This window comes from Lepisma saccharinum, chromosome 7 (genome assembly GCF_977018435.1).
Source record: "Lepisma saccharinum chromosome 7, izLepSacc3.1, whole genome shotgun sequence".
Classification (NCBI taxonomy): domain Eukaryota; kingdom Metazoa; phylum Arthropoda; class Insecta; order Zygentoma; family Lepismatidae; genus Lepisma; species Lepisma saccharinum.
The window spans coordinates 39,973,708-39,985,423 of NC_139235.1; the positions used below are offsets into that span (position 1 = coordinate 39,973,708).

The 11,716-nt window shown below is 36.7% G+C and overlaps 1 long non-coding RNA gene and 1 pseudogene across 1 annotated transcript; one reads left to right on the forward strand and one right to left on the reverse strand.

The window, feature by feature from the left end:
• Window positions 1-234: 234 nt before the first annotated feature.
• LOC145990205 (uncharacterized) lies at window positions 235-8,817 on the reverse strand. The gene is made up of 3 exons (XR_014441948.1): window positions 8,657-8,817; window positions 3,975-4,067; window positions 235-393 (listed from the first exon to the last, which is right to left on the reverse strand). It is a non-coding gene; the product is annotated as an uncharacterized LOC145990205 (long non-coding RNA).
• Window positions 8,818-11,077: 2,260 nt separating this feature from the next.
• On the forward strand, window positions 11,078-11,464 carry LOC145990433 (histone-lysine N-methyltransferase SETMAR pseudogene; annotated as a pseudogene).
• The last annotated feature ends 252 nt before the right edge of the window (window positions 11,465-11,716 follow it).

The window sequence follows — 11,716 nt, forward strand, 5'->3', positions numbered from 1 at the left end:
ACATACAGTAGGTGCTATAGGTTTCATCTCTCAAAGTATGTGAATATGAATATCAATTGAATAAGGTTTATAAATAAACAATATTAATAAGATTAACACTACCACCAAGTTTGTGGAACACAAAGGTGTCTCTTAGGAGAAGATACCTGAGTACCTCATGTGTACATTTCCTTAGGGATTCCAGGTCTGCACTTATACATGTCATTCTGCTCTTAAGAACAATCAAATAAATCCTTCAAATCAAGAAATATTAACATTTATTACATTTTTTAAAAAAAATACTACAAGCAATTTTAAAACATGATAAAAATGTATTCCTCTTCCAAAGATATCTTTGTCGAGTTGTACCAGGAGTATGGTTTGGTGTGAGTGCAATTCTTCATGAATCCAATACTGAAATAAAAAGTTAAAAAACTTTAAAATCCAAACCACATAAATACATTACATGTAATTTTTCTTAGAACACGTCACCTTATGGCATGTACAGTCACTGACACTTCTGGGTTATAACAATTCCATTAACTTTCAATGGAATCGTTACAACCCAGAAGTGTCCATGACTGTACAAACACTTGAAGGTTCTATACAGTCTATTATCTATTCAATGAATCAGTATGTACAAATAATTTTGTTGACCTTAGATTCAGAGCTTGAGTTACTTGTCTTTAGAGTGAAATATACAGCAGAGGGAAAGAAACAATACAGGAGGTATGGTGAAATCAAGAACAGCATATGTTTGCGATTGCCGTAACTGCTTCATCATACTGATACTGTACGAATTTCTTGTGAATCCTTATATTTGACGAATACACATGATTGTATACACACAATAACAAATACAACTAAATTGTGTTCGCGCAACACACATGCACGTCTTAGTTGAATGTTTGACTGCAGCCGAATGAGTGTCTTGAGGCAGTGTTGCCAATTGTACATGCTGCTTCACTGGCATGCTGCAAGTCCCACTAAAACCTGAACATAAAAACGCAATATCATCATCATGGCAAGAAATACACTAAAATGAAAGTAATACTTTTGGTTGATTGATTGATTTAGTTTATTTTACTTCGTGTTTTGTGCCTCTTGGCTAATTTGCGAAGAGGTGGATGAGTGATGAAATGGATATTCACAAACAACCAAGCCAGAGCGGGATTTGAACCCGGGACCCTTGGCATCGCAGCTAACCACTCGGCCACAGGGTCCAGCAGTAATACTTTTGGTAATACTTATGCACAATAATAAAAACATATCTAGTAGAGCAGGCATGTTTCCTTGTCTGGGTGATTATTACAATGCAAAAATGTAATATAACAATATACATTGATTAAATGTAAGCTTAATGGATATGGATTGAATATAAAAATATAAATTCCATTTAAATCTTTGTCTACAACAACAGAAAGGGATTAGCTTCTACAAATGTTGAGAAAGCCCTCTTCAACACAAACTGAGTCTCATTTAATTTTATACAAAAAAAGAATCTAAATGGCCTGCCATTACTTTGCCCATCCTCACATAAAACTGCATATTACTTGATAAGTGCCATCAACAAATGAAATATCAGAGCACTTTTGACATATTTTTCACACATCAAAGGTGGATGACATTGGTTGGAAATTGCCATCACACCATGCTTTGAGATCTTTTACAAATTCTTCAAAAGACCCAAATTCGGCTTGTAGATCTTTACTTTAAACTGCCTGCTACAAAGAATCATGTCAGAGAGTTCTTTCATTATTTTTAATATCCTTGCAGGTAGCTTTAACAGAGAATTTAGAGCCATGTAGAAATACAGCTTGCAGCAAATATGGAAGGAAGACATCAATTTCATTAAACATAAAGACTTCCAGAAATAACAGAAGGAAGCAAGAAATGTTACACAGAAAAGGAAGACAGGCTAAAGAAACACAAGAAAAACCAAATGCTGCATATAGCCACAGGAATAATTGACCAAACAACACTGCTAATAACAGATCTTCACCTTTGTTAATCCTATATATGGGATACATATATGAAGAGATGAAATCCAATTCTTGAGATATGCGGAGGCAGCTAAGGCTTTGAAACACTAACTTAGTCATAAAATTTATTGTGTGAGGGTTAACTGGGGAGTAATAGAATTCAGTATCATTTGTGTCGAATGAATCATTGGAATAGTTCAAACAGGTAATGAGGGCACCTAGGGAAGCTATATTCATCTGCTTTGCACTAGAAAATATGAGAACAAATTAGGTACATCATTTTATCTCAGGGCTCAAGGATTTCAATGAACAGCAAATTATTTACAATGAAAATGATGAATTTTTAGGTTTTGTTTAATTGATCTCCTCTGAAAAGATCTATTTGGAGTGAGATCAACACCTCCATCTCTTCCACTTATCAGTAGTCATGTATCTACAATTTACTAATTTGACATTGAATACCAATGCGACACAAACTTCTCACGTCTCATGATTGCTATGTAATCTATGGAATGTATGCATACTACACAATCTGTCAAAAGCTATCTTAAGTAATTTTTCACATGAGTATGACTAATAGAGCTGAGCCAATACCACTTTGAACAGATATCCGCATCCAAACAAAAGTTCTTGGGTTACCAGCTAGGTTAAGCTGATGTTGGCTTCCAACGTTTCAAGCGTATACATTGCTCTCATCATTAGGGAATATAGAAATGGAGGCCAGTGTAGGGTAATCCAAGAACACTTGTTTGAATCACGTCACCAGGAAAGCTACAATTCCTAGATATCCACATCGATGCCAAAGCTCTTACTGATTCCCAAGATACCAATGCTTTAAAATTGTAGCAATTAAAGGCTGTTCAAAATGTTGATCAATATTAGTGGGTTAGTTCTCCACTCCAATTACAAGCACCAGTTTATCAGAGTTTTGTCTAAAATTATTGAAGAATTACATCAGGCTTTCAAGTAATCACAGTTTTCACACAGATTATTGGTGAAGTATAAAGTTCATAATTTAAATAATTTTCAAGATAATTAGATAATGCCATAAGTGTTACATGGCATTCTTGCAGAAAACCATGCAAGACCAAATGTTGGAAAAGTATCGGCCAGTATTAGTGAATAAAATACTTTATGATACCGATACATTAGCATTGGGATTGGCTCAGCCCTACTTATTACTTAGCTATAGTTGTTTAGATTGGTGACACTGGTAAAAAGGTAGGCTCCATCCGGAAATCCTCCACCCTCGAATTCTACCACATTTCAAATCTTTTTGTCCAAAATGTAGTTTCTTAAGAAAGGGTGTTTTTAACTAGCGCGGAAGGAAATTTTTCGAGATCTACGTGCTACGAAACTTGCATTTTTTTAATATTAAAATTCCTTACATACATAACGTCATTATGGTTTTTCAGGGCTTCCATCATGGATTCAGTCACATTTATTTTTCTTCCTATGACTGACTTGTGGAATGGTATAATTTGCGATATTTAATTTTTTGGTACCTTGAGTGAATTGTCGAAAAATAGTGTTGGGCAGGTTCTATAGAAAAAGGTGGGGCTGCGGAAGTAGTAGGGGGTGGTAGGTTGATTAGCCCAGGGTCGGAGCCTGGAATCTGTGGCCAATTTTTATGGTTTAGGCCTGAAAAAGCGACTGTTATATATCTATCAGTACGGGTGCGGGTGGCTGCTACGAAACTGACATGGCCGCAAGTAGACTTCCAGCTTGCAACTTTAAACGGCTTTATACTCGTAAATATTTGTTTCCATGCTACAGAATTTTCTTTTCAACAATATGCAACACACAATCTTGCTAAAAATATTTCACTACTGAAATCGAGGGTGCAGGATTTCCGGATGGACCCAAAAGGTATATATGGAGTAAAATATGGAATACTGTTGACTTTTGGTCACACATGCAACTAGTATGGAAGTTGTGCAAAGTGATCTGAATACGAAGAGCAGAAAATTCAATAAAATATATAAAATTCAAACTATGAATGTTGAGACTTACCATATGAGTTTATTCTTGACACACGGTAATGTTCTGTGAAGATGGAAATACCATATTCCAACTTAAAGTTGTCTACTGCATGTGGGAGAACACCTGTAAATTATGAAATTTGCATAAGCATTGTTGACATAGATTTATTTGAGTGGTAAGACAAACAGATTTGTATGACAATTTTCATCCATCTTGGCAAGCTTTGTGTGTAATAAATGAAAGATGAAAATTTAACAATCATGGCAAAAATTATTCCTACATACAAATTATATGCTGGATTACACACTAACAGCATTTTATGAAGAAAAACTCATAATGCAGAAAATTGTAAAATTCTGGAAAATATTAAGTAATTTATTGTTTTATTGGGATTTAGAAAAATTTCTTCACATGACATAATTTGCAATAGCAACTACATACATCTCATTGCACAATAAAAAAAAAATCCTCATTTCTATAAAGTAGAACCTTGTACTTACAGCCATTGTATATTCACAAACTGACAATGGTTCATACAGTGTCTAGAAGAATAAATACTCAAAGCAAATTCTACATAATTGAAAAAGATAAGTACATTAGTTTATACAAAATTTATTTTCCGAACTGCATGGCACAGTGGTAGCATCGTCGCTTTGTAATCAAAGGGAGGCACATAGTGGTTCGGATCCCACTTTAAACTGTAGGTCAAGTCCCGATTAGCCTTACTGTACTTAAAGTGGACTTAAAACACCAAATCAATCAATCAAACTGTCATATAAGGCAACAGATCACTATTTCAAAGCATTTACCTGAATCGGTTAATTGTTATACCATTGCTTCTTACAAGTAGACTAGATATGGGACAAAATAAAATTTGAAGGAACATAGAAACAAGCAATCAAAGCTTTAACTAATTTTTCTCTCAACAATAACAACCAAGACAAACTCCCCTTCAGTGAGACTGACAAATCCTCCATGAGACAGTTTTGAATTATATTAATGAATAATTAAAAGTTTAGTAGAAATTATTGAAGTTGCACACACAATTCACAGAAAATAATGCTGAACATTTCTATATTGAGCACCCAGCTGTGTTTAAATTCACTTATTTCCTCCTCCCAGAAATTTTACTCATGGGCGAGTCGAGGCCTACACTTTCTGTATAGCTAGTTTAGTCTTGCAGTTGTTATCATAGCTACAGAATTGAGCGAAGCAAATTGTCTGTTAGGCAGATAAAAACTCAAGTGTACAATACTGTACAGAAAAAAAAACTTTCATTATGAAGCTGTGGGAAAACTGTGCTAACGGAAAATTAAAAATAAAACCTAAGAAAAAAAGACAAACATAATGAAATAGTGTGAGAGTGGTTTGTCTCTGCCAGAGGAAAAAAAAATCACCACATACTGGGTCCCATGTTACAGTAATATGCTAAAAATGCCACTCAAAAAATGGGTAAGACTGAATTCAAAGCATGTAATGGATGGTTGGACATGTTTTGCAAAAATAGACCATTATTGAACAGCATTAATTTGCCTTACAGCAGAATGATTTGGATATGCTTAGTGTGGTTTCTCAGGCTAAAAGCATTTGCGGAAAGTCAAGCAGCCAAGAATCTAAAATGTGTGCAGAAAATCCTGTTTCGCTACTGGTAAAAAAAATTGTTGTGTGCTATTCAGTGCAATGTTAGCATTTGCGAATAAATACTGTATGGGAATATAGCACTTATTTAAGGTAAGACTGCAGAATATGGGCTGCTTAGGAGGAACACGGTTCATAATTTTTTGGTAACGTTTTGTAGTTAGTAATTGGGAAAAGGAAGTTTTAAGGTGCGGAAATTTTTTTTTTTAAAAAAAAAAACAACAGAAAAACGTGTCCAGGTTGGGTGGTATTGAAATCGTAGCAACGAAGGAAAAGGCATATTCCTGCACAAATCTAGTGAAAGCAAAAAATGCCTATGTTGTTAGGTAGCTAGGTTTAGTTCTCTTAGCCTAAATAATAATTAGTCATTGTATTTATGCTAATGAAACCTAACCTAACAGGCCTAACCTAACCTTGTATGCATTCCTCGAAGAAATAATGAAAGAAACTGTGCGTAAGCAATATGGACACGAACGAATGGAGATATGCATTGCTTTTAGTAGCAGGAAAAACATTTTTCATTGTATTTATGCTATTGGAACCCAACCTAACAGGCCTAACCTAACCTTGTAAGCATTCCTCGTCTGGAATCCGGAGCGACAAATCAACTCGAATGCCGTGAAACGAAAGGTCTCACTTATCGCACAACACTTGAGCGTGTAAACAATATAGACGTGAACAAATGGAGAAATGCATTGATTTCAGTAGCAGGAAAAACATTTTTTATGTGCAATAATATAATATAATAGTAATCGTAAAAGGAACACCGGAAAATGGAAGTAGAAGGTACGTACTTTCAGGGGATATAAATGTTGTTCGTCTATTTAGAGGAAAAAAGCAGCCCATGTTCTGCAGTGAGACCCTTATTTAATGTAATCTCAGTTTTTATATATAAGTATACTGGTCCCTTCTGATTCAATTTAAGGTGTGTCCCACTGTATTTTCAATAAGTAAGGCTTAAGGTAGGCAAACACAAAGAATAGTTTCACCACTATATTTTCATGAAACATCAACACATACGAAGTCCAAATATGCATGGAATTGTAACTGTCATCAAGCTGAACCCACAATATGAAATAAACAAGTTAAAAATTACAAACCCCATGAAATCAAATTAATTTGCTAACATAAAATATCTAATAACATAAAACTATTATATCTCATGGTAAAAATCATGCCTAAAAATAAAATCTGATAGTGTTTCAGGGTCTTGAGAGGTTTATTAGGTCCAGTTGATTTGCTATATTTTACTTCACTTCTTGTGTCACTTGTGAAGATGGGGATGACTGATGATTTGATGAATGGACACTGATAAACATTCATGCCCAGGCCAGGATTCGAACCCCGGACCCCTGGCATCGTAGTGTGATGTGCTAATCACTCAGCCATGGGAGCCGGCCCTTTAGATCCAGTGGTTGACAACTAGTTTAAATTGTTCTATTTGTCAACAATCCTAGACATAATCGAACTATTACCACAGAGAAATTAAATTTATAAATTTAATTTCTCTGTGCCATTACTCTTCATTATTATACCAAGATTTGAAAGGTGCATATCAATTACAGCAAAATAAAGATATTTTTCAGGTGTTTTTGGTATTTTCACCAGGTGGTAAAAGCTAGCTTTTGACCTATTTTCACCAGACTTTAAGCTGCATGTGTATGATCTGCAACCTGGCCTAGCCTAATGCACATATGTGTGTATTCTTTAGTTGTTGATGTGTGTGAAGTTTACGGCAGTGTGTATTTACTTTTCGTGCAGGAGACAAGTACTTTTTTCTGCATGCCATGAAGTTGGAAAAATACCGCAAGGTGTTCGCATGTGGACTGGTGCTGCTACTATGTCACATGACATAAGTATGAAAGGGTATGATGTTCTTAATGCTTTCATTGCTAGGTTAGGCAGGTTAGGTTTATGGCTATTAGCATTAAAATTATTTCGGTAAATACTTCTGGTAACACTTTACTATACCGGAGACGGATTTCTTCAAATTTACAGGAGAAAGTACTTACGCAAATCATTTTCTGTAGTGTTGTTGATGTTCGGGAATGTAGTTTTGATCCATTTTAATGCGAATGCATGTGGTTTTCTACGAAAATCTATTTCCGATGCGCTATTGCTGCTGCCGCCATGATGTTGCTAACGTACTATTCTGCATTCCGGAACACTTATTTAGGTGAAATAATGTAATTTGTAACGAAAATAATGTATATTTCTTACATTTATGAGTACTTACTGTTCTTGTTTATTTCCACACACAACATGGCGATAGCTTACCCTTGATTGTTCGTTGTGCCAGTGTTTTGTCGATTTGGAGTGTGCATGCAGTGTTGCAAGCTCCTTTACCGAAAAATACCTACTTTCGGGCTGGATTTCAAAGTATGCTCAAATAAAAAAAAAATTACAAAATTATTTTAAAAAAACCTCAGGAACAAACCATTGACGTTATGTTAGGTTAGGTAAGGCAAGCATAGTTTAATTTTTTATAAAAAAATTGAAAGCACTTTAGGAATTTTAAATTAACTTTTTTACTTACTTACGGGGACGAGGTATGCCTACTAGGTTAGGTTAGGCCTGTTAGGTTAGGTTCCATTAGCACTCCTTTCGTTCAATTTAGCATATACGGAAAACATCGGCTTGTAGCAGCAGCAATATCGCGTATTGTGCTCTCGTGCAGAAAGCAAATGACGGCAGCAGCAACAGCGCGTCGGAAATAGATTTTCGTAGAAAACCACATGCATTCGCATTAAAATGGATCAAAACTACATTCCCGAACATCAACAACGCTACAGAAAATGAATTCCGTAAGTACTTTCTCCTGTAAATTTGAAGGAATCCGTCTCAGGTATAGTAAAGTGTTACCAAAATATAATTAGCCTTCGAAAACGCGTGAGTGAATAAGTCAAACAGATTAGGATAGATGGAATAGTAGGCTATATCCGCACTGCAATGTACACTAGAAAATAAAACGTTGATATTATACAAAAATAATAATAGTATTACTCACTTATATTCGAGGACCTGCAAAGTAAATAAAACTTTGATATAATGCAAAAAAGAATAGTAGTACTCACTTATATTTTAGGTCCAGCAAGTATTTTATGTTATTTTTTCCTGAACGATCGTTGATTCTTCGTGTAAATTCCTCTTCTCTAATCAACGTGGAGCTCCAATTCCGAAAAAAAGACTTCTTTCTTGTTGTTTATTACCGGCTTTTACCTCAAACAAAACACATGTGAAGTTCAAAGATTCATTTACGCTTCCAGCAAGGCAGTACGTCATTAATGCAAACCAGTACGTCATTAATGTGTCCACCAATGAACAACGAGTTCGCGTCAACCAATCGGATAGCTTAAAACTGGTGTGGCAGCAATCACTACCAACTTCAAAACCACTGCATTTTTTTGAAAATTTTAATTTTACATGTAACAATGAGTATAGTATAGTGCAACTCTTTAAGCAACATGCGACAATTAAGGGTTTAGGGGGATCCAGGGGAAAAGACCCAAAATTTAAAATTTTCTGAAATTACACAAAATTACCGAATGCCATAATTTCAGTTGCCCCCCCCCCCAAAATGAATGGAGCATGGGCATTACACATCCTCAAAGAGTGTTCATTTGTCATGCATCCCTCCAAATTTGATCCATCCAGCATCCATAGGGCTGATGCTATATATTTCCATGCGTAGTGAAATATAATGGCCATTGGCAACACTGACAGTAGTGCTCACGTCTACCTGCCAGAACTACATCGAGCCTTAAGACCCGGGTAATAGAAAAACCTGGCAGGCATTGATGCCTGTGCACAACTGTGATGTGAAGCTCGCTTGCCCGATGTCGAACACCTGGGCTTGACGTGTGTGTTGATTATTATTGTAGGGGCGCCTCCTCGCACAGGTTTTTTCTGGGTCTTGTGCAGGTCTCTGGCTACCGTATGGACTGAATTCATCTGTATCTGGACTGGAGACACGGTCCTGGTTGGCAATATATGTGGATGATATGTGCATACACTCACAAGACTGGGTAGATCACATAAATTAGATAGATTGGGTCTTATGCAAATTGGAAGAAGCTGGACTTACGGTGAAGTTAGAAAAGTGCTCGTTTGCCAAGAGAGAGATCAAGTTCCTTGGACATATCGTATCTGGAGGGAATATAAAACTCTGCGAAGATAAGAATGAAGCTATAAGATGTTTTTCCAAACCTGCAACACGAAAACAATTGCAGAGATTTTTAGGAATTTGCAATTAGAGGAGCAAATTTATCAGGAACTTTGACTTAAAGGCAAAGTCTCTTTATGAATTACTAAGGAAGAGTGTAAAATGGAAATGGGAGAAAGAGGAAGAAAAGGATTTTAACATTTTAAAGGAAGACTTGACGTCCAGTCCTGCCATAGGTCAACCGGATTTCAAGAGACCTTTTGCTATAGGAACCAATGCTTTGAACATAGGGTTAGGAGCCTAACTCTTCCAAAAAACCAATAATGGAGAAGATATTGTCATCCAATACACAAGTCGCCCGTTGAAAGCATTTGAAAGGGCATACACTATTAGTGAATTGGAATGTTTGGCCATTATATTCAACATTGAAAAGTTTTCAGTGTATCTAAAGGGAAGAAAATTTTAAATTTTCTGTGACCATAAGAGCTTAGTCTGGTTGAATTCAGCAAGACAATGAAATCCGCGATTGACTCGCTGGGCATTACTTCTTCAAGAGTACAGTTTCGAAATAGCAGATATCAAAGGAGAAGATAATAAGATTGCAGACGGTTTAAGTAGGGCCCCTTTGCAAGCGATACAGGAACCAAAAAGGAGTAGTTACATGTAAAAGCTAAGAAACCTTTAGACCTGATATCCATACTTAATCGAACCGCTACCTAAATCACGAGGATTTACTTATATCTTAACATGTGTGGACATCTGTAGCAAGTTTATCATATGTTATAATCTCAGGAAGGCCACGGCGAAGGAAATAGTAAAGTGTTTTGAAGAAGGCTTTAATAAACATTATAGAATTCCTCGTAAGATTCTGACTGACAACGGTACGCAATTCCTGTCCGAGTACTTCAAAGAATATGTAAAGTTTAAAGGAAGAATGGTTAATGTAACCAAGTACCATTTGAGCTCAAACCCTATAGAGAGGTACAATGGTGAAATAGTGAGGATTTTGAGAATGTTTGGCCACGATAATCATACAAAGTGGTCCATAGTGGTAAATATGGCTATAAGACTGATCAATAACTCGATATCGGACGAATCGAGAAGGAGTGCAGCTGAGCTATCTTTAGGGCACATGGAAGAACCTAATATACCAGGTAACCAAGAAAGTTCATGCGGTTTTTACAACTGCCCGTAGTTTTCGTGGGGTAGTACGCAGTTCAGAAGCCAGGGGTACATGTATGTGTGATTGGCGGAAAGCTCATTCCTTGGCACGTCGGCTAACGTAGATAACAGGTCGCAGTCGATAGTTGGGGAGCAAGTATTCGCAGTGACCATGGCTGTGTCGAATGCAGTAATCAGGGCATGTTTACTGTATGAGTACAAGTTGGGCACAAAAGGAGTGGAAGCAGCAAGAAAAATATGTGCAGCGTTTGGAGAAGGTACAATTAGTGAACGGACAGCGCAAAAGTGGTTTCAGACCTTCTCGAGTGGCGATGAGACACTGGCAGACAAACCTCGATTGGGCAGACCGAAATCTCTCGATGTGGACCAACTGAAGGCAGCAATTGAAGAGGATTCAAGTCAAACGTGTCAAGAACTCGCTCAACGATTTGCGGTAAGTGCTGAAACAATTCGTGTGCACTTGCATGAGCTTGGCAAATCATGGAAACTGAGTAAGTGGGTCCCGCATGAGCTGACTGCTGCGAACCGTCTCCAATGACTGACCATTTGCGCTTCCTTGCTCACTAGGAACAACAACTGTCCAATTTTGGACCACATTTTGACGTGTGATGAAAAGTGGGTAATGTACGATAACAAGAAACGCTCATACCATTGGCAATCGTCAAATGACACCATACCTTTAACTGCAAAACCTGCTCTTCATCAGCGGAAGGTGCTGCTGTGTGTCTGGTGGACTATGGCTGGGATTGTGCATTATGAGTTCTTGGAAAGTGGTAAAACCATCAACAAA